Below are 24,388 nucleotides of genomic sequence, written 5' to 3'. Positions count from 1 at the left end.
AATTTTACTCGTTGAAAGGAACAGGAGTTGGGCAGTTCAATTTCAGTATATGTTTCGCCTTTCATGGGCGAAAGACACGTTCACATTGTAGACTAGCTTATATCGAATAAATTTATGGCCCAATGTCGTGGAGCTCTCTGACTTCTTTGTTCATTAATTTAGGTCACTGATTCAAAACTTCACCGTGGGTGGCAAACGACTTCGTGTTTTGGCAGCACTCTCAAGACTCACAATGGTTCTTGGGTTTACGATAACTTTATGCGATATTCTACTTACCAGAAATGTTAATCCTGAAATTTGGAGAAGGAACGAGTACTAAGACTAGGAGCAAAGAACAGTATTGGGGGTAATTTTTCGTAAAGAAAGAATAACTGTTTCGAAACATCCAACGATCAACCTTAACGGCTTCCCTATTTAATTAGTCTGCATATGATGACTACTGTTTCAGCTCTTGTCACATTCTTTTAATGCGAGGCTCATAGAACACCATGAGAGAAACTCATGGCGTTTTTCCTGCTCTAATAGAGTTCTGGCATAAATTTCAGATGGTAATAGCGAATACTCTTTTTCAAGCATCACAAGAGGAGGAGCTGTACTTTGAAATAAAGGTTTCAGTTAGATTACGTTATAATTAGGTAGAGATTCCGAAATCAGATACTGTTTTGTACGGCGTACCAAGGGTCAGATATATATCCTCAGATAAAAATTTGGTAAAATGAAGGTACACTCTTAGTCAGGAGGAATCAATGCACAGAGAAGTGGGATACGGAAGTACCAAGGAATGAAGAGATAGCTTTGAAATCTTCTGAGGCCTTAAATACAGTGATAATGAATAAATCAGCAGGCAGTTCAGTTGAAGAGGAATGGACATCTCTCAAAAGAGAAATCACTGGGGTTGGAGAGAAAAATGTAAGTACAATGAAGGTAGCTGTGAAGAGACCATGAGTAACTGAAGAAATACTTCATTTGATCGACGAAAGAAGGAAGCAAAAAAACATTCAGGGAAATTTAGGAGCACATAAATACAGGACACTTAGAAATAAATAAATAGGAAATGCACGGAGGCTAAAGGGAAACGGCTGCATGAAAAATGTGAAATGATTGTCGATAGGACTGACTCAGCATACAGAAAAGTCAAAACAACCTGCAGTGAAATTAAGAGAAATGGGAATTCCACTGTAGATGCAGAGGAGAGGGTGGATAGGTGGAAAGAGTACACTGAGGGCCTCTATGAAGCGGAGGACTTACACGATGCTGTGATAGAAGAAGAAACAGGAGACGATAAGAAAGAGACAGAGGATATAGTATTACAATCAAAGCTTTGGAAAACTTGCAATCACAATCAAAGAAGGCAGAAGGTATAGATAACATTAGATCGGAACTTCCAAAATCGGGGGGGGGGGGGGGGGACGGCGTAAGTGGCAAAAAAAGACAAAGAAAAAATTATTCACGTCGTTGTGTAGACTACATGGGTTTGGCAACATACCATCACACTTTCGGAAAAAATATCATCCATACAGTTCCCAAGACAGGAAGAGCCGATAAGTGAGAGAATTATCACTTAATCAGTAGAAAAGCTCATGCACCCATGTTGCTGACAATATTTATACAGAAGAATGGAAAAGAAATTTAGGATGTCTTACATGACGGTCGGTTTGGCTTTAGGAAAGATAAGGGCACCAGAGAGGCAGTTCTGGCGTTGTGATCGATAATGGAAGCAATTCGGAAGAGAAATCGAGACACATTCATAAAATATGTCGACTTGAAAAAAGCGATGGACCAAGTAAATGGTGCAAAATTTCAAAATACTGAGAAAAATAGGGGTAAGCTACAGGGAAAGATGGGTGGTACACAGTATGTACAAGAATCAAGAGGGAACAATCAGAGTCGAAGACCAAGAACGAAGTTCACGGATAAAAAAGGGGATAAGACAGAGATGGAGCCTTTCGACCCTGTACAATCTATACCTTGAAGAAGCAATGAGTGATGTAAAAGAAAGGTTGAAGAGTGGGATTAAAATTTAGTGTGAAAGGATATCACTGTTGAGATTCACTGAGGGCCTTGCTACCCTGAGTGAAAGTAACAAAGAACTAGAGGACGGAACGACCAGTCTGATAAGTACAGGTTATGGATTAACAGTAAATCGAAGAAAGACAAAAGTAATGAGAAATAGCAAAAATGAGAACAGCGAGGAACTTAACATCAGAATTTGTGATCACGAAGTAGATGAAATTAAGGAATCTGCTACCTGGTCAGCAAAATAACTTATGACCGATGGAACAACCAGGACTAACACTGTCAAAAAGGGCGTTCTTGGCCAGGACAAGTCTACCATTACCAAACATAGGTCTTAATTTGAGGGAGAAATTCCTGAGAATGTACGATTACAGAAAACCATTGTATTACAGTGAGACATGGACTGTGAGGAAACCGGAACAGAAGGGAATAGAAGCATTTGAGATGTAGTGCTACATTAGGTGGACTTATAAGGTAAGAAATGAGGAGATTTTCAGCAGAATAGGTGAGGAATGAAATAAATGGAAAACACTGACAAGAAGAAGGGACAAGATGATAGGCTGTCTGTTAAGACATCAGGGAATAACTTCCACAGTGCTTGAGGGAGCTGCAGAGGGTAAAAACTGTAGCAGAAGGCAGAGATTGGAATACATTCAACAAATAATTGAGGATGCGGCGTATGAGTGTTACTCTGAGGTGAAGAGATTGGTACAGGACAGGAATTCGTGACGGGCCACATTACAAGAGTCGGAAGACAGATGGCTCAAAACAAATTATCAGTGAAGGGCACTATAAATGCAAAGAGATAGTTCACACGACTGCGCCCGCGAAATTGGCACTTAACCAATATACCACTACATGCATAGTTTTACTATTTGCATGAAATAATCACTCTACTTCACAATGCACACAAATTCTCGCAATATTAACACCAAGTACCAGACTTAGCAACAAACTGGAGCTGGGAACAATAAGACGGTGTAAATCCTGATGAGCTATAATATAAGTGGGCAGTCTGTCATTGTTAGGTCAGTAATGTATAAACATTACATAATGGTAATGCAACCCATGTTGATCGATATCTGAAATATTTTATTATTTTAACATTCATGGATTGAAGAGTATGAGGATATGGGAATGTTCAGCGTTTATTACCTTTCGAGTCAGCTGATAAAGGACACCTTCAGTTTGAAATAAACTAAGAGATATATTTCAGCTGAGATATTTTTATAGTTTCTGAGTACATTTGCTTTTGTCTCTCCTTCATCAAGAATACGAACCTCTCAAGGCACCAGTATCATTATCATTATCAGCCATTTGGTATCCACTAATGTATAAAGAACTTGTAGACTATATACAATATAGTGCTTCTCACTTATAACCTTAGATTTTTACATTTATTGGGGTGTTCATCTCTTCACTTCCATGCCGTTACTGCAAGTTCCCTTATATCATCTGTCCACTTTCCATTGCATCGTCCTCTTTACTTTACCTCATTTCTTAAAATACAGCAAAGAGCTCCGTTGGTCCATTTATTATTGATACTCATTTATAATGTCTCACCCAGGTTATTTTCACTGTGGTAATAAGTTTCTGCCTCCGCACCTGAGTGATCAGCGTGGCTAACTACTTTGTGACGGACCCGGGTTCGATTCTCGGTTCATCCAGGACTTTTCCTTGGCGGGTGGATTGGAAAAGGGCACACTCAGCCTCATGATGCCAACTGAGGAGATACTTGACCAGGTAGTAGGAGCTCCTGGTCTGCTAACCCGTCAACGGTTTGGAGTGCTGAGTGCTCACCTCCTGCTATCTACACATGCTATTGGCTGATGGACAACATAATGATCGGTCGGTCACGCCTGGCTCATCTTTGACCGGAGCGGCGATGCTTATTATAATGATAATAATTATTATTATTGTTATTTAACGCTAATAACTAAGTCTTCCTTTCCCAACTGTGTACTATTGCCTACCGAGAAATCCTCAGTTTTTCAGTGGCCATAAATAAAAATTGATGGTAGATGCTTCTTGTCGAACACATCACAAGTTTGCCTCTGAACCTGATTTACTTTATGAAAATCACAATAATGCTATATTATTTGCGATTGCTCTCCAATTCGTTTAATTCACGCAACTAGAAGAGTCTCCGTTGCAGTGTTGTAAAAGAGACACCTACATACGACCATTTACGAAATTATACTTCGAGTTCGTTCTTACCCATCTCCAGTATACGCTTTCTGGATGTGAAGACGATGTGATCATTCCGTTCTTGTATCTGGGTTTGATATTTGGTCGACATCGATGTCATTTTATGCGGAACACTAAAGGGATCCTCGAATGCCCAATGTTTCTTGCACGATACCCAGTACTGCGCTGTGGTATTGACAGTCTGAGATCAATGTTGACGGCTGTGTAATGTATTGAAGAAGGTGGCAGAGCTTTAAAATTATTGATGCTCAATACATATGTTGTACCACGTAAGGGCGGTGTTGCGCAATACACGACAGTTCCTGCCTAGAACGAGGGAAATGATATTCACTTCGGATTAACTACGGCTAATAACTGAAAAAGATATATGGAAAAACATTAATAAGTGGTATGGAAGATATATATGATACCATCATGACAAATGAAATTCCTTCTTGATCAGGAAACTCTAGGTATCCGTTTCTCCACAACAGCACATGAAGCTAAAGACAGTGATGTCGTGTCAACAAGCAGAAATGTTTATTTTGATTGTAGCAGTTCTCAGGATTGACAAATAAAATCAGGTCACCTGAACAGTGAGTACACACGTTTATTTTTCTTCTGGCAATTTTCATAGCACAAACTCAAATTCGCGTAAGTTTTCAATGAGTAATCTGTTAGTATTTTGTTTCGTTTGCAACAGTTGTTACAGTAGACGAATATGTAGAAAATAGCGCATATGCACAGTTAACTACCCGAATCACTTTTGTAAATTGTACGAGGGATATTCCGAAAGTAGGGTCCGATCGAGCCGAAATTGAAACCACAGTGAAAATCTGATGAAGTTTTGCACAAATCTGTTGGGCAGTGTCTGTAGTAGTCCTGTCGATCGCACCACGTCGCTCTTTTCAGTTCTGAGCTCACAGTGAGATAGTAAAGATGGGTGGAAAGTAATCTCTCCCGCCAAGTATGACGACCTTGTGAAAGATATCGCCTGAAGCTATGCAACCCACATAACATAACTGTCATGGGTTCGTTCTACACGACAAATCTCGACCGCACTGTGCAGGGGCAAGGAAGATGCTCTTGCAGCGTTTTCGATGGGAAGTGTTTGATCACCCAGCCTATAATTTTCTCCCCTCTACGTTGATCTCTACTCACATGAACCGCTGGCTGTGAAGAGAACCTTTTGGCGCAGACTACGATCTATAGACCAACGAGGAGAATTGGCGAAAAGCACAGGAGGCTGCCTTCTACGACGATGGTATTGGAAAGTTGGTACATTGCTACAACAAATGTCTAAGTCGGAACGATGACACGACGACTATGTAGATAAGTAGTTGGAAGTTGTGGCAAACTGTTGCAAAAAAAAAAAAAAAAAAAACATTTTTGATTCTTACAGTAGTTTCCATTTCGCGATCGTTCGGACCTTACTTTTCGAATAGGTTGTTACTGTGGCTGACGAATTTGTACTGCCTCTGGTCCATATAAATGTTCACTGGAAGGCCTTTCGGACTTACTTCACACATTCTGCATTATTTCTAGTTGTGTACTGCAAGACAAGCAACTCAGTGGCAATACGTGCGAGTTCCACATAATCAGGCGTCGACATGACCGGTATGACGCTTCTCAGACAAATATATCGCGCAATGGAATATATTCTTGGAGGAAAGCCAGTGCCCAATCTCGCGCAGTTGTTCACTTTCAGTGGTGCAAGTAAGAAGTTGTTGCGCTCGTGAGTGGATGCGTGACTCAGAATACGTTGATAGTGTATTAATCAGTGTCCACAAAACTGGCACCCCGTAGATGACGACGAGTCAGGCGTTTTTGTAGAGAAATGTGTGTAACGAATTCGCCGTATGCCATCGATAGTTAATCTAGCCGCCAACTGTAGACACCATCGTAAAACTATTATCACTAACAGTAGCATACACTGAGTGTCAGGACCATGATCATACATCCAAGAGAATCTAGAAGTCAGTCTCAGCGAAAAAATATACGAACTTTGAAGAAATGTTTTGCATAGTTCTGTTAATTTTGCTCAATTCTGTTAACTGTTGCTGTTGAGTGTTGTTATTTATTGTTCATCATTACTTACACCCGCCTTTTTAAAAAAATTTCCACAGGGACACATCAGAGTACTTATCAAACTTTCGCGACGACGCTACATGTGACCGCCTTCGTAATTGCAAGATACCAAATACATAACGTACATACCAAACCTCTTTTTACTAGGAACAACTATGAATACAGCTTTACTTTCCCAGAAACAATTTGGTGATAAATTTATTATGTTCTAGATATTTTATGTGCCGAAGATCTGAAGACGTTTAAAATCTCACGACACACCTGGCAGGTATTTGCGAAACACCGATGTTCGCGACATGGTGGATGAGAAATGCGGAGTCGTAGACAATGGTCTTCTTCGCCTTCGAAACTCAAATTCGGAGTAAATATGCGATACTCGGACCAACCATTAGCCGACAAATTTATAGTAAGACACGAATATGATCAGAATAAATTCTCGTAGTAAGTGTCTCACCCCAATGCAAGAAAATTATCCCTTTCAAAAAGACTTAACAGAGAGCAAGAAAGTGATAAATGATCAGTCGCAAACAGGCAATGACATACTACTAAATATGGCCAAAGAGCTCTCTCTCTCTCTGTCTCTTTCTATCACACACACACACACACACACACACACACACACACACACACACACACACAGAATTTTACCATAGACATCTCAAAATGTACCTCGTACTTGGCAACACTTGATTAACACAAAGAAGTTAACATGGTGGATGAGTGTGCGTACAGCTTGTGTTCTGTACTAAAACATCTTTTGGTTATGGTTCAAAAGGCTCTGAGCACTATGGGACTTAACTTCTGAGGTCATCAATCCCCTAGAACATAGAACTACTTAAACCTAACTAACCTAAGGACATCAGACACACCCATGCTCGAGGCAGGATTCGAACCTGCAACCGTAGCGGTTGCGCGGTTCCAGGCTGTAGCGCCTAGAACCGCTCAGCCAGCCCGACCGGCTGTTTTGGTTACAAGCAGGACACATGTTCATCAGTATTACAGTACGAGAATCTGTAGAATAGCATCACCACACAAAGTAAGTAATAAAATATACAGGATGTGGGCAAAAATGTAAAAATAAAAACACAGCTCATTACCATTCCTAATACAGTGTAAGAAACTTGTTAGTGTTCACAGCAGTTTCCAGACGCCTCGGAATGGATAAATATCGACGGTGTATAGTTTTCAAGGACTCTTGAACCATTCTTTCTGCAAAATAGAAGCAAGTTCAGATAATGATGATGGAGGTGGATAGCGATTACGCACCTTCTGTACAAAGAAGACCACGAAGGGTTAGTAACATTGAGATTTAGTGACAGTAGTGGCCAGAGGAGACGCGACAATTCATCCCACCGAGCGAGGTGGCTCAGTGGTTAGCACACTGGACTCGCATTCGGGAGGACGGCGGTTCAATCCCGTGTCCGGTCATCCTGATTTAGGTTTTCCGTGATTTCCCTAAATCACTCCAGGCAAATGCCGGGATGGTTCCTTTGAAAGGGCGCGGCCGACTTCCTTCCCTAATCCGATGAGACCGATGACCTCGCAGTTTGGTCTCTTCCCCCAAACAACCCAACCAACGACAATTCATCCCCGTTCTCACAAAACTAATATTGGATGTTTTGAGCTGTTTGAACAGTGGCCCTGTCGTCTGGAAATACATCACCATTAGTAAACAAATACTGTACCATGGGATCAGCTAAAATGGTCACATAATCCTTGGCAGTTTTGCAACACCGCAGAGTAACTATGCGGCCCATGGTGTACCACAATGTGATTTCTCGAATCATCATCGAACCCCCCCACCATGCTCCACTCTTGGGACGTAAAGTCGAGCAGAAGTAGGAACACAATGTGAAATAGGACTCATCCGACCTCCTTCTGTTGCTCCAAAGCTCAGTTTTAATGGTTTCGGCACCACGTTTTTGTGTTTACGAACACCTGCATAACTGATGAGTTGTTTTGGACTTCCAGCTCGCTCTGCAATTCCCTTCTTACGGAGCCCGCTTCGTGTTGTTTTTATCCTGGCAGGGTTCGTGAGTGCGACATTCAGCTTTACGATGACTTTTGTAGCTGTTATTCTATTATTTTTGTCATAATACTCTTCAGTCACCATCAGTCACGATCACTCAACACACACTTTCGTCCGCGTAGGGACTTGGCGGATGATGTTTTTCCGCTTTCCTTTCACCCTGTATGAATCTTCGAATAGGTGCCTCTTGAAATACCAATCACTTAGGCTGTCTTGGTTACGGAAGTACCCACCACACGAGCAACAACAATTTGTACTCGTTTGAGTTGATACAGGCCTTATGCCATATTCGTGGGATCTGTCTTTCTTGATGGTTAAAGTGTTTAAATATCTTTGAATGGCACAGGGCATTCTACTACGAAAGCAGGTAACTTACGTCGCAAGTAGTCGGCAAAAATCTATCTTCGTGAACAATATTTGGTAGAATTCATAGAATGTTTAAAACAATGAATCCATCATCCAAAAAATAAAGAGCAAGAAACGAAAATCATCAGAATGAATTCACACAATAAATATCTTATCCGAATACAAGAAAATTATTCCAACCAAAAAATCTTAACGGAGAGGAAGCATCTGATAAATGACCAGTCACAAATAAACAATAACTTATTACTATATCTTGCCAAAGAAATCGCTCTCTCATACACGCACACACACACACACACACACACACACACACACACACACACACACACAATGTATGTATAACTTTCTACAAAATACATTACAAAATGCATTCCACAGGTGCCAATACTTGATAACTTAAGCCAGTCAACCTGGTGGAAGAATGTTTGTGGAGTTTGTATCTTGTGCTAAAAATGGTGTTTGGTGCTACAGACAGAACAACTGCTTCACCAGTATTACAGAGACATGAAATGTAGAACAATATCAATAGGCACACAGAAATACTAAAACAGATATTGAAAAAAAGGGGCGTAGATCAAGAATGCTTATAACTTACGTTTACAATACCAGAAAAAGTGGGTTGAAAGTGGTGCACAAAACTGAAGATGCATTTTTATATCAGGCCACTGATGGCGCCTTAATATAACTAGCCGAAACGCGTCTGGCGAACCAAATACTGACTATACAGTTCACACAGAGGATCATAAACTAAAAATCGCTAGTGTAATGGCTTCACGTTGTAGGACAATTAAAAATATAATTCTCACTGTCCCAAATTCGCGAACTGGATGTGACTTCATGTACTGTGAGAGGGATTTTTGAAACGGCCATGAGAAATTTATTCAGGGAAACAAAATTACTTTGTGGAAGATGCATCCAGAAACTGTTGTGAATGTAACGTAATGCTACAACTACCGAAACTTCACGTGCATTGCGCGAATTATGTTCTGCGTAAAGGTGTGTTCCACACAGATTAAAACTGTGTGTTGGACGGGGACTGGGCACCAGAACCTTACCTTTCTGGGTCACGACTGAGGACCCACCATCGCAGCTCTGCTACAAATGTTCCGAGTTCAGGCCCCAGGTCAGTTCACAGTTCCAATTTGCAAGGAATTTTTAAACAGGGGACACTCCGCAACAGAGTAAAAGATTCCTTCCAGCACGCTCTAAAGATCTTGACATGTCCGTTCCTCAGCCATGAACAGTCCAAAACAACGTCTTCAGCGAATACAGTAACAAGTGTACCTGTCAACCATAAAATAAGAGCAACCACGATCTGCCAAGACAACTTTCTTGAAGTAGCGTGGAAGGATTCGCGGCATTCATGAATTCGTATAGAAAGTAGGTGTATCCCATTATGAAGGTTACTCGATGAGGTAGGCAAAAAAAAAGAAGAAAAGAAAAAAGAAGAGCGAAGTACCCAGCAGTCCCGCAAGTCAGCAAGTGTAAGAGGCCGGACAACAAACGCTGTGTGTTTACATTCGAATACGCACGCTGAGACGAGAGACGTTAGTTCAGAGGCGGAATGCTCCATCATTGCCACTGCAGTGCTTCTGATCTCACCGTCTGAAATTCTGCAAGACATCGCTTCAGTCGTAATTACCCGTGCTCAAGAGCTTACACCCGGCGGAACGTGAAACGATGAACGCGGGTTTGGGCGTTGGGCCAACTGCTGTGTAATGGAGACATCTGCCGCCGGTGCGACGTCTCAATCCGGCGGACGGCCGTGTCTGGACGCCGCGCCGGCGCCCATTGTGGGCGGCGGTCCCCCGCGGCGGTGGCAGCGTCCAGAAGAGAACCGGTACGCGCGGGCCCACGATATTCTTCTGGTATCACAATATTAGTGCCAGTCAGCAGCGCCTACAATGGGGCGCGCCGGGATTACCTCAAGGAAGCGACAGCTGGGCGGGGCGGGGGCAGGCTGAGGCTGAGGGCCCTCGCGCCTCGAGGACCCCGAGCCGCCGCGCCGGCCAATGGAAAGTGCTGAGTCGCGGCGCCGAGCCCTAGACAATGGGCGGATGCGCACTTTGTCCGATGCTGGGCCCGATAAGCCCCCGCGTATAATAGCGGGTGACTGTCGCCGGCTAACCGAGATAGACGCGTGATAAATGATCACCGGCGGCGGCCTGTGTAGAGCCCGTCCGGCGGCGTCACCACGGGGCGAGGTGGCCGGGTGGGACACACCTTCTTCACGCCGGCTCTGCTTCACTAGTCGCCGTCGCTCCACCATATTCACTTGCTTACGACGTTTGGCTGTAAAATAACGGGGCTATTACTGTAAAATATTTTATTTCAAAAACATACATACACTGTCAGAAAAAATTATACACCTGGAAAAGCGACGTTAATTCCGATCCGATGATGATTTAACCCACCAGGTGGATAGAAGACGTACTGATAATGGTTTAAACAGATCGTGTAGTGGCGTAGCTACCAGGGCACCATCTGTTTAAAACCTTTAATAAGGAATGCTCAAGTCATAAGGCTCAGTGTGGGGCAAACGTATGAACCAATAGGGAACGGTGCCACGAAGATGCGCTCCTCCTTGCTGCACAAAACTAAGCGAGTTTTATAGGAGTCAAATTAAGGCCTTCCGAATAAAAGAATGGTCCTTTCGGAGAACTGCCATCTGTGCAGCTGTGCAACGATGGTAGCAGTGGTCACGTGAACATCCACACGCCCTTAGAAAAGGTTCTGGACGTTCGACGCAGCACGACGCCCACTTGGATCGTCGTGTTGTAAGGGCAGCAGTGACAGATTCTACAGCTACCACAGCACGTATGTGAGGGCTTGTGAGCCCAGACGTGTCAACACGACCTGATGAGAACTGGTTATTAGTAGTGGTACTGCGAGCACGCACACCTCCAACCTATCTTCCACTCATACCACAGCATCGACGACCACGGTTCGACAGGAGCGGTCAGGGGATCAGCTGGAAGATGGAATGGGGCTCCGTTGTTTTCAGCGGTGAAAGCAGATTCTGAATTCGAGCAAGTGATGGTCAATTGAGTGTACGACGTAAATCTTGTAAGCGCTGTCTCGTAGAACGCATTCGTCCAAGTCACACTGGCCTTATAGTCCGGGATACAATAGGCTAGAACTCTCTTTCACCTTTGGTGCTTCTGGAGGGGACGCTACCCAGCAGTCGGTACGTGCAGAGTGTTGTTAAATCTGTTCTTTTGCCGTTCATGGTACAGGAGGTGACGTGTTTTTCGAACAGGATTATGCTCACCCATATACTTCCCGTGAAACTCGACGTGCTCTGCTAGACGTGCAGCTACATCCCTGGTCAGCACGATCTCAGGATTTGTCTCTAATCGGGCACGTGTGGAGTGTCATGGGACGAGAAGTGACTCGTGCGACTCGTCGATCAACAAACCTCACAGAACCACGCGAACACGTCGAGCAGATGTGGCATATCGTATCCCCGGACGGTATTCGCCATCTCTACGATCGACTGGACGCCAGAGTTAGCACCTGCGTTGCCGCCCATGGAGTCTACACCACGTACTATTATGGGTGTTTCAGGATAGTTCGATATCTGCAACCTAAAAATCGCTTTTGCTATCGATCTGTAAATGTAGCTATTTCATATACTCCCCACGCTGTGTTGCAACAATAAATCTTCAGTGAACTGAAAACCTCTGAAAAGGTGAACTAGCTTTTGTTCAGCAGTGTATTTATGGTCATCCTCAATATATTCACCCCCTCTATCCCTACAATGCTCCATGCGAATGTTGCATTGATGGAAGATCTTCTGTGAGCTCACTGATGACGAGCGCTGCTTTTTCTATCACTGTTTCAACGGACTGAAATCATCTTTCTGTGGTTTGCGTACTGTAAGACCTTTGGTACACACACTATCAGATTATTTGACTTGTCGCTCTAACGAAGTAGGCGAGTGTTAGCAATATGTCTCGTGGTCTTATCGTGGCGTGTTTATCTTCTGCCGTTAGGTCAGACGATAGAAATGCCACTTGCACGCTTAGAGTAGCAGATTGACGGTGACCAACTTTAAACAGAACTTGATTAATTTTCACACACATTTATTAAAATAATAACAAGCATAAAAATTACTTAACTTGGTTCTGGATGCTATTTACAATTGACAATCTGAAGTTACTTTGGTTTGGTACGTTAATCTTATTCTCACATATCTCTGATACTTGACAAAGTGTCTAATCATTTATCTTCATGGCTATGTACAGGAATATGATAATCTTACTAGATGCAGACTGAAACTTGACTATTGACTGGTACAGACTAATGCAGACTGGTACAGACTAATGCAGACTGACTAATCGGAGGTCTGTACACCCATTATAATACCTCGCGTGTTCAGGTATCAGCGCGAGTGTGATCCGCGAGGAGAAAAGGTTCTACGTTAGCAGCGATCTCATTGGCTGCGTTACATATTAATACGCAGATCGGTGGAAGCAGAATTTGGTCTGTCTCTAAGGCAACGCCACCTCGTAGTGTGGAGATGGACGAGCGCTGCGCCTGCGCTGTTGTGCTTAGTGAGGCGCGCTCTAGTGGGAAAGTTGTGTACGCACTGACTATGTGGAACTATGTACACAACATTTTCTTTCAATGCAAATTTGACCTTGGGCAATTGACAATAGTCACATGGTACTAGGTCAGGAATGTGGGCAGTCTAACACTGGGGTGCTGTACTTCTTTACAAACTTCTTAACAGACGCTACGTTATCTTGATGCAGAAACCCCGACTTTTCCTTCCAAAATTGGGGTCGTTTTTTTCTTATTTTCCTTACAGAGCTGAGAAAGACCCTTAAGGAAGTAATGTTGTAATAGTTTGACCTTCAGAAACTCAATGAATCTACACAGTTCCATGAATATCGAAGAAAACAATCACCACTGTTTTGTATCTTGATTTGCTCATTCGAGCTCTTTGCTCTCTCGGTGATATTATGCTCTTCCAGTGCATGGGTTTGTGTTTAGTTTCTGGATCATAAGTGACAAAGCACGATTCATCAAATGTTATCATTTTTCCCAAGAAATGACGATCATTTTCAATGGTATTCAAAGTGTCAGTACAAACATTTTCGCAGTATTTTTTTTTCCAAGCATGAGAATTTTCCGCACCAGTTTCACACACAATTAGTTATGTAAAAATTTTCCTTGCACATTCTTTGTCAATTCCTACAGTTTGAGTAATCGATCGAATACCGAACCGATGGTCACTTCGAATCACACTGGCTACTTTTTCGATACTCCCATCCGTTTTTTATGTTGAAGGACGTATATTCGTTTTAGTAAAGCAGACATCAGTAGCAATTTTAGCGGGTTTCACGTGAAACTTCACGACAGTTCGTTACTCTATTATAACACTTACCATTTTTCCAGCAAAACAAAATAACAAGCGAACGCCAAGGCTATTCTGATATGTCTACAGAAACCAGAGAAGCTGGATTCGACTGAGAAGGCTTCACACGTCACATATGTTAGTCGTTCATCTTTGGCGCTCGCGTACTTCCTCTGTGACAGTGTCAGTCCAGATATTTTATACTCACATCTTGTATTTACCCGAAAATTGAAAATGAAGAGGATGAAAACCTTTGAGATGTAGTGTTACAAAAAGCTGTCATAAATTAAGTGGACTTATAAATTAAGAAATCAGGAGGTTCTCCACACAATCGTTGAGGAACGGAGCGTCAAGGCACTCCAAAAATTTTTTCGGGTGGCGTCATTCACACAGGTCGTTAACGAAACGGAACGGCGCGTCATTGTCAAGATTTCTCTGGAAGAAAGTATTGACGATGATGACTGAGGCACAAGCATTGAAAGAGAGACAATCGCACGATACTTGGTGGTACACATTGATGACAAACGTAACTTCAACCAACACGTAAGGCTAAGTACAAATAAGACCTTAAAAATTTACGTAAATTAGCAGGTTTAAAAAGCACACCGTACAGATAACTCATCACGCAAATTAGAGCATACCACTGTACTTTCTAAGAGTCAATAGTATGTTTCGCAGCAAGTACGCACATACACTTGTCCCTGCGATGAACAAGATAACTGTGAGACTCGGTCAGAGGAGTATGCTCCTAAGGTTGTCAGGGGCATTCAGCACCACCTCAGCATAGGCCTTGTGTGTGGTGTTAGGTGTCTTTCCAATAGATACGACCATCGGATATCGACCAGCATGCTACTGGCTTAAGAAGAGAAGATCCGACGAGGTCAGGAAAATTATTAGTGAAAATATCGAGCAGAAAAGTCAACTCTTGGCGGATAGACAACTGGCAACGGCAACCGGACCAAAATGACACGGGCCGTCTGCTATACACGTTTTCCCGAACATCAGGGATCGACATGGTTCACTTCCTAACTAGGCACGGCCCTTATCAAGCGCATGAGCAGCGCGTTTCGCTTGCTGGCCGTGTCAACTGCCAGTGTAGGGAGTGTGGATCTGCGGAACATTTAGCTCTATGTTGGGAGCGGCACAGTCACTTGGTAGAAACGTATCAGAAATTACCAAAAAGACACTGCAAGAAACACTCATGAACGCAGACAAATGGGAATTATTAAACACACACATGAAATATACTAAACTGAATGCACTCTCTACATCGAAATGAGGCTATATCGACATCGAATTAGACTACAGCTAGACGAATGGTTTGCAGTAGCGGAAATCAATATAAGGTATAAATATTTGTAGGAAAATTAGCGTTGTCGGTTGGAACAGTTGTGCACAGTGCATGTGCAATAGTATGAGAGCCAGTATACTGAAAAATGCCGTCGAATGGTATCGCATTTGATGTTAGAAGTACAGTACATAGCAAGACATCAACGATTCGAGTGGTAGATGGTGGAACTCGGTATAAAAGCAATCAGCTTGCGACGTTACCAAACGGTTAATGCTGAGTGGTTGCTCTTCTAGTCGTAGTGCATATGAGCAAACCAGTTGCTCGTACTTTAGTTTCTTGGGCTACGCACAGCTCTGTTTAAAACGAATAGCTCAATGTAGTCATAGGATCGAGCAGCGCACGTCTGCTTTCATGTTCCGCCGCTAATTCGCTGTAAATAATAACGTGTAACTGTGTTCCTGCTGTCAAATAATCTATGCGTTCGCTGGGATTGCGAGTTAGCAAAATACACAGAAATATGAAATAGAAGTTACATGAATAATTTAATCACAATGGTTCTTTTCTAACGTCTGTAATTGATGTAGCCAGCAGAGAATTATGTTGAATAGTGTGTATTCAAGACAGACGTCTCAAATAAACGGGACGTTGTTCTATGATATTCAGTTAAAAACAGACAGAAAATAACTTTAAGAAATGTAGTATATTATGCTGAGAGCATTACAAGAATGATAGCAAAATCCCTGAACTAAACAGTCATCGAAGATATGCGTAAACTAAATCCATTTCGTGATCACTATACACAAAATATTCATCAGCTCAAAACAGTTCAGAGCTCAATATGATGATTACAAATTAACACATGTGAGACAAGGAATAGTAACTCATACTTTGTCTATCCTCAGTTCTGTAATACAGAAGCTACTCTCAAGCACTTTCAGACCTCCAGAAGTGTAAAGTCCCTTCAGAAGTTAAAATATGGTAGCTGCTGTTCACTGCTCACAATCATCTATATGACTGAATCTCACACGTTACCTTACTCAGGTGTGTCTTCTTCAAGAACTCGACATATAGTGCCTCGAACCGCTCTCTTGAGCTCTTTACTCGAGAAGTCCCAGTCTCCATGTGACCCCTATAGTATTCAGCTACTGTCTGCTTTTCCATTTGCTGAAGCCCATCCCCATCAGAAATACATCATCTTTAGGTTATACAGACATAATTTGACTTCCGCTTGAGCATTTTCCAGACTACGCCGATGTATTACAACTATAGTTAAATAAAGAAGTGTTATAGATATTCGGCCACACTCAGATCGTTCACAATAATTACAAAAAAGGACTGTTCATGAATAAATAAGCTAGTGTTTTTGCGCATGTGCTCTGTCGTTAACTGGCAACGAAATACCATTAAATATTATGTAATCAATTATTTATTCCTTCTGGTTCTCTTTTCAATTGTAGTGTCCACTAAAACATGCGACCGACCAGTTATAAATACACGCAGTTTTTTTATAGCACTTGCAGTCAACATTAAAATGAAGTTACTGGAAAAGCAGTGAACTGTTCATTAAATAACTACGCAAGTATGACAATTTGTGAGGTATTCATGCTGTATTCATTAGCTGTGTAAATGTGGAGAATACGATGTTTTGACGAAGATTTGCGTAACAAAAAATTACAAAAGAAATCACAAGTCAATGTATAAAATAGACACAGATGAGTAGCTTTCAGTGATGACAGGTATCGTGCAATGCTATCATCGGTGATATCGCATGTTGAAATCACATGAAGCATTTAAAAGTTGTTAATTCAGAGGTTCATTGTGAAAACGTTTATTCGTTGTCAAATATTAACTTCTGTAATCTTAAAGATTTTGAAATATTGTTATATCACTGGCTGTGACTCATTTTTCTGAGGGCGTTGATGTGTTTCAACTAACTGTAATATGTAGCTGTGATTTATTGTCGAGGCTCAGAAAGCTGTAACTCAGCCATATTTAAGGTTGTCTGACATGCCACAATTTCTTGTCGCACTGTCTGTTCTTCTAAGTGATCGTCCGTCACCCAAATTTCCGATACTGTGATTAATCCACTTCCGGTCCTTTGCTGATGCACCTGGCCTGCCTGGAGCAGTCGCGACAGCCAATCCGGCAGCGACACCAACAGATTCACCTCAGGTTATACCACTTCTACGTGGCCTATAAGCTCGATTACATATGCGTGGCGTTGTAAGCGGTTTGTGGTATCAGTTTGTGTACGTAAGAGTCTTCCCTGCGTATTGTGCACATGAACCAAGACTCAAAAACTACCACGACGAATAAAATTATCATGTGATCAAAAGGCAGAAATCGGCTCTTATAAGGAAATGGGACTCTATAACCGTCAAATTGACAAGAAGCTGAACTGTTCAAGTATACTGATCTACAATTTCGTTAAATTGGGCGCACGCTATGGGCAGAATGGAAAATATGGGAAAAGTAGAAAATTATCTGAGGCATCGGAAAGGTTACTCTCACACAAACCATTATTCTTCTCAGCTGGTTGCTGATTTACAGTTGCCAGTAACTGCCAGACGTATACGACAAATTCTGTCAAATTTCAAACGTCTTTCATTCAAGAAACGACGGCGAAAGCCTGCTCTGAAACCCGATCATAAACAGGCTAGATTGATGTTTGCTGCAAATCATCTTTCATGGACTTGAGAAGGTATAAAGTGAACTGCAGTGATGAGAAGACATTTAATTTAGATGGTTCGGATGGATTTCGATATGACTGGCATGATCTGAGAACAGAGCAGCAGGCAAGAATGAGCAGAAAGTTTGGTGGTGGAAGTGTTATGAGTTTGGCAGCTTTCTGAAGTAAATCACGCATTTCTTGGGTGCACACTAGAATTAAATCTACTGTGTACACTGAGATTCTAGTAACAGATCGGATTTGAATGAATGAGGACCTAGGGTGGAAAGTCTAATGTTTCAACAAGATAATACAAGTTTCTACTACAGCAAAAAAGTGGTTTAGAGGAAAAGATAAATCCTGGTTAGATGTAAGGGAGGGCCTGATGGCCCTAATCTTGCCAGGTTAAATAAGTAAATAAATAAAGCTATCGGGGTCCTGCACGTAGCCTGGATTTGAACATCGTAGGAGACCTTTGGGGAATATCTGTAAGGCATGTTTATCGCAATGGAAGATAATCTGAGGCTGTACGTGATCTGAAACGACCGATACAAGAAGAGTTTGTGACAATTTCTGTGTGAGATCTACAAACCTTAACAAAATCAATGCCAAAGAGAGTTTTTTTAGGTAATTAGGAAGAATGGAGGTTGGCCAAAGTGCTCACAGTGCTACAACACAGCAGTACAGTGAGTAGCTTTATATCGCTTCCCACTCGGGATATGGAAACGTCTTATTTTGTTACTTGTATAATAAAATAATTTATGTAATTCGGCCACGATTGCTTGTCTCTTTTATGTACGTACTACTTTCGTAATAAATTCGATATATGTATACTTCACTGTACATCAATGTAGTAGGAACACTACCTTTCTACTGATATGCACTACTGCAGCTTACTTGAAGACTCCAGCTCACCGGATTCTTGTGACACCAACGATGAGACTAATGAACAATAACATGTACAGTCATGCTCAAAAGTAACCGAACGACCTGAATTGCATTTCGCCTGATTAGCATGCAACCCATATAACGCAGCTGTCTAGCAGGTCCTCTAATCGCTCCTTGGTACAATCGTTTGACTATTGAAAATTGTTCCAACAAGTCACCACTAGAAAACACTGCTCTGTATCGCAATAACTCAAGATGTAAAGTAATACCACGATACTAGAAGTATCAGGAAACACCTTATTACAGATAAGACTGTTCTGAAGGCTTGTAAGCTCACATTTATTGTAATAAATGACATACCTGAAATGTTACCACTCTCATTATTACGTCAGATAGGTAATGCACGTAGTAAGTTCGTCCTATTCATGATTTCCTCTCCAAAGTAACATACCGTTGTTGTTATTTAACACAAAATGACATTAAAAATTTAAGTTACTCACGAGCAGCTAGTTGAGAATATGTATGAACTTCGAATGACACGACGAACCGTCTCGTTCTGCATATGGATTCAAACACAAGTCATGCAGACTAAGATTTCGTGACTGACGGAAACTAACAGTCATTCCTGACTAGGCATACAGACAGGGATATACCTCCATTTTAGACAGTATCAGTTAGCAAATATCAACGTTAAACTTGTAAGGTGTATGCTTCGCCGGCGATGGGCGAGGCATGACAGAATATCTGATCAGAGAGTAGTTTATTGTTAGTTGTTGCTTGTCGCGAGTCTGCGCGAGTCGACAGTAGTAGTCAGTCGGATATAGTAGTCGGTCGGATACAGTAGCGAGTGGACAGTAGTAGTTTGCGGGAGTCGGCATGCGTCGGCTGTGTGCTCTGCTCGCGACTCTGGTCAGGACTCTGGACGATGAGTATTGTTGTAGAAGGTAAAGAAGCAGCATTGCGCATAATTAATAATGTACGTTAATTGTAATTTAATTTGTAAAAAATGCCCCAATAATAATTTTTATAATATAAAGTAACTCTTTAAAAGAAAAGCATTCATTTCAATCTCCAATGCATTATCATTGCTTCCAAGAATCAAAAAATATATATACGCCAGCATTGCACGAAGCTGTGTCGAAGAATGTATAATTAAGAGCAGATACGATTGCAGTTTTATTGAGGTAACAATTTTTGCTTTTTTATTCAGAATACAGGGCCGAAGGTCAACGCTTCTGTCCTTATAAAATTTGCCAGAGATTATTATTTCTGTTGGGAGGTTACATTTGGTTCATGGTTCATTATTTAATTAATATAATTGTATGGGTTCATGGTCAATTACCATTTCTACCAATTTTGTGGGGAGTTTACGCTTGGCTCCATTTTCCATTCTCATTTTTCATTTAATAATTTTCGCGGAGAGGTTACACTTGGCGACATCCGGCCAGGATCGTATTTCTTTGGGAATCTTCTGATAAGTAGTCATATATCTGCTCTTAATTACTTAAACGTAGTTAGCATCTGGCGCAACGCATTTTTACTAATTTGTCACTCTTTCTTCCACATATCATCGGCAATTTGTTGCTCTTTGTTATAATTATGTTTGTTGCATTTTGCATTGTCTTTGTTTCATTTGTGAATAATTTTGATTAGTGAAAAATGCCGCGAAAAACATCGCGTTGTGTAATGAGTGAAATAGCCGACTCGAATAATTTGACTGATAGTATCTGCGACACTCAGTGTAATGATGACAATCCTTGAATTACAGACAATCAGTGTGTACCGACCACTAGTGTTGATTTTGATCCTAGTGATGAACAGACGAATTCAATTGTGTCCTCTGTTAATTTAACGGCAATTGATGACGCGGGACGTTCTGTTACAATGAACGCTGCCCAGCTTGACACACCCGGTTTGCAAAATTTAAGTAATGAACAGACAAATTTTTCTGATGAAAATGAACAGTGTAACCAGAGTACGACAAATTTACTTAATTCCGGTGTAGTGACCAACAGCGCACATCCGATTGTCAAACTTTTCAAAAATTACAGAATGACCAAATGGTTACAGAAAACGTGACAAATGCTTATACACCATCACACAGCACAGAGAATGCAGCAGCTATTTTTGGCTTGGATCAAATTATGGCAGTATTGCTACAGTTTAAGAAGGAACAAAGTGAAAAACAAGACAACCTTAATGAAAATTTCAAACATCTTAATGAGAGACAAGACTACAATCACAAACAACTTAGTGAACAGAACAAACAACTTAATGAAAAACTAGACAACAATTCCAAACAGTTGAATGAAAAATTAGACAACAATTCCAAACAGTTGAATGAAAAATTAGACAACAATTCCAGACAGCTTAGTGAACAGATTGCAGCTGTTGCCGCGCAGTGTCATGATACTAAGGAACAATTACGTGTGGAATTTGAGGCTTGTGCTAGGAAAAGTAGTGAAGAAATTAGATCTGTAGCTCAAGAATTAAGGGATATGCAAACAGCTACAACAGAATCACTTAGGGACGAAATTAGTGCAGTCGGTAAACAATGCTCTGAAAAAGCAACACAATTACGCGACGAGTTTAAATTAATGACTGCAGAACTTTCGCGCACACTGGATGCGAAAGTAGACGCGAAATTCGAGCAGCAGAACAGTCAAATTGACGAACGCTTTAATCATCACCTACAAAACAGTGAAACGCGTTTCCGTAAATTCATACACGAAAAAAATAAAGTAAAGCGACAAGTTATGGAAACAATTACCGCACAGAGACAGGAAGATAAACGCAAATTGTTTACGAAAACAAAAACATACGTAGACAACAATATTGCTACTGTATCAGACGAAATTAATACAATCAAGCAGTTGAACACCGAGTTGCGTGATGAAATTTCCGATCTTAAATCAAAAACAGATACACACACAGCAGATTTTCAAACAGTGACCGACAGACTCGAGCAATTAGAAGTAACACAGGATTCCGATGTCATCAAAGCTGACGTTAAAAAATTGAACGAAACCACACGTAAAATACAAAAACAAATTAATGCTTCTGACACTAAAAACGATGATCAGATAAAAATACTGACTGAAAAATATGATGAATTGGCCAGTCGTATTGATGTTATTGAAAGTAATAATGACAGCAAATCAGACGATACTTCACCGATTTCTTTTAATCAAACACCTGAACTCCAAAATTTACCGCAGACGATCAGTGAGATAGATTCGTCTAATAATACATTACGTAGAAAATTGTCAATCTTACAGCAAGAGGTAACAGAGATGAAAAATGTTTCAGCGTTTAATACATCACAGCAGACGCCACTTTACGAACTTTTGTCAGACTCACACAGCCAGTATAATTTAGGTAATTTACAGAGAGTACGTGAATTAGATTCCGAACAGTCACAGACAAATAGATTCTCATACAATCGTCAACCTGTTCAGACATACCGAGACGATTATTTTGATTACAAGCATTTTCTATCCGTGAGAAAATTTTAAGTATTTAAAAATGACAGAACACAGATTCACCCATTGTATTGGATACAACAATTTAGCTTTGCTTTTCCACTGACTTGGCCTGTAACGCACAAACTTGAATTTATTTGCAATTTTTTGGAAGGCGAACCGGCACCTCGTATGAGACCGATCGCGAGACAATGCTACTCGGTAGAAGAATTTCAGAATGCTTTTCTGTCAGCGTATTGGTCGAAGACGACACAGCGCGGAATCAAGGATCAATTAATTAGTTTACCGAATTATGAGAACTCAAATTTTTCCACTGTCACGCAATTTTTTGAGCACATGGTCCAACAAAACCAGTACTTAAGTGAACCATACAGTGAATCTGCACTTATTCAATTATGTATTTCTAAATTACCACGATCATTAAGAGTGTCACTTTTAACGGGTCAGCAGAAAGAAAATATTTCGGCATTCAGAGATCTGTTAAAGCTTTTGGAAGTGCAACAATCGGCTTATTCCTTTGTAAACAAAAATTTTTCGTATAATAACCAAGGTCAACAAATATACAGCAATTACGATCAGCCACGTAATTTGAATAGCAAAGCTAATAGACGTTTCAGGAACGATAACCACCAGAACTTTAATAGCAGACAAAATTTTAGTTATCAGTATCGACAAAATTATCAGCAACAGGAAACACATTTTGGTAACAATAGGCGTTTTTCACCGCAACAGCATGAAAGCCAGCCGGTTAGCATACCTAACCAACAATGTAAGGTGCAAGGTCAACCAGGCTTTAATGTTTCGCCGCGTACGCGTATAGCATCGGCCCCAACAAATAGTAACGCACAGCAACAAGGAAATCAGTACGTACAGAAAACACACTATGTCAATTCCTATCGCAATGCACCGTATAGAAATGACTGTCATGAGAGACGTAAAAATAATGAGCACAATCTTCAGCGTACATTTAATAACAGTCGGTCTTATCAGCAGCAAGAACATGCGCAACAACATATTATCATGAATGAACCAGACAGTAGATATCATCCCGAACGTAATACGTCAGGAAGAAATAACAGAACAGTTCAAATAGTCGAAATGCCACAGCATCCTCCTGAAAACAATAGCACGTCAGATAGAATTCGACTAGATACTATACAGGTCGCATCTTCCAGCAACGCAAGCACTACTTTTAACACACAGAATGTTGTTCATGAAAATGTTATTAGTTCTGACGACATCCGAGACACCCTCTTGCAGGAAAGACCAGTTGTTCAAAAAACCATTTCACACCCTGTCATCGAAGTTAAAATTGGATCATCGAAATATTCAGCAGTAATCGATTCTGGATCACCTATGTCAGTTATAAATGAAGAAACTTTCAACGAGTTTAACAAAGAGAATACTTATCCTTTACCATTAGGCAAAACGAAAGTAAAAGGAGCAGATGTAAAATTACAGACACATTTATCATTTTGTATTGCAGGTCATACATTTCACTCAAATTTTTGGATTATTCCGTTATTGACAACAGACATTATTTTAGGTACGAATTTTCTGGTACAACACGATGCCATTATTGACTTTCAAAATTCATATTTAATGTTGAAGGATGAAAATGTACAACTAGCTTTAGAATTTCAGCATTCTTTATCTGTAGAAGAACAAACAATTAATCGTACAGAGGTCATTTCCGCATCACATAACATAGACTGTAATTCCACATTGTTCACAGATACGTACGTACACAACTATAATACTCCAGACGAAGCCGACTATGACGTTATACAGACGATTTCTGATAAAGTTAAACAGAGCAGTGGAACTACAGACGACGAACGCACACAACTACACAAAATTCTTTTGCAGCAAGCTCCAATTTTTGACAACGTTCCTGGTACTATGTCCTGCTTTATGTATGAATTTCAAGTTAAACAGCACGACACATTTAAAGCCAAGCATTATCCCATTCCATATATTCACAGAGAACAAGTTAAGAAAGAATTGCAAG

The sequence above is a fragment of the Schistocerca piceifrons genome, chromosome 4 (genome assembly GCF_021461385.2).
Source record: "Schistocerca piceifrons isolate TAMUIC-IGC-003096 chromosome 4, iqSchPice1.1, whole genome shotgun sequence".
Taxonomy (NCBI): Eukaryota; Metazoa; Arthropoda; class Insecta; order Orthoptera; family Acrididae; genus Schistocerca; species Schistocerca piceifrons.
This window is presented reverse-complemented; position numbering follows the sequence as displayed.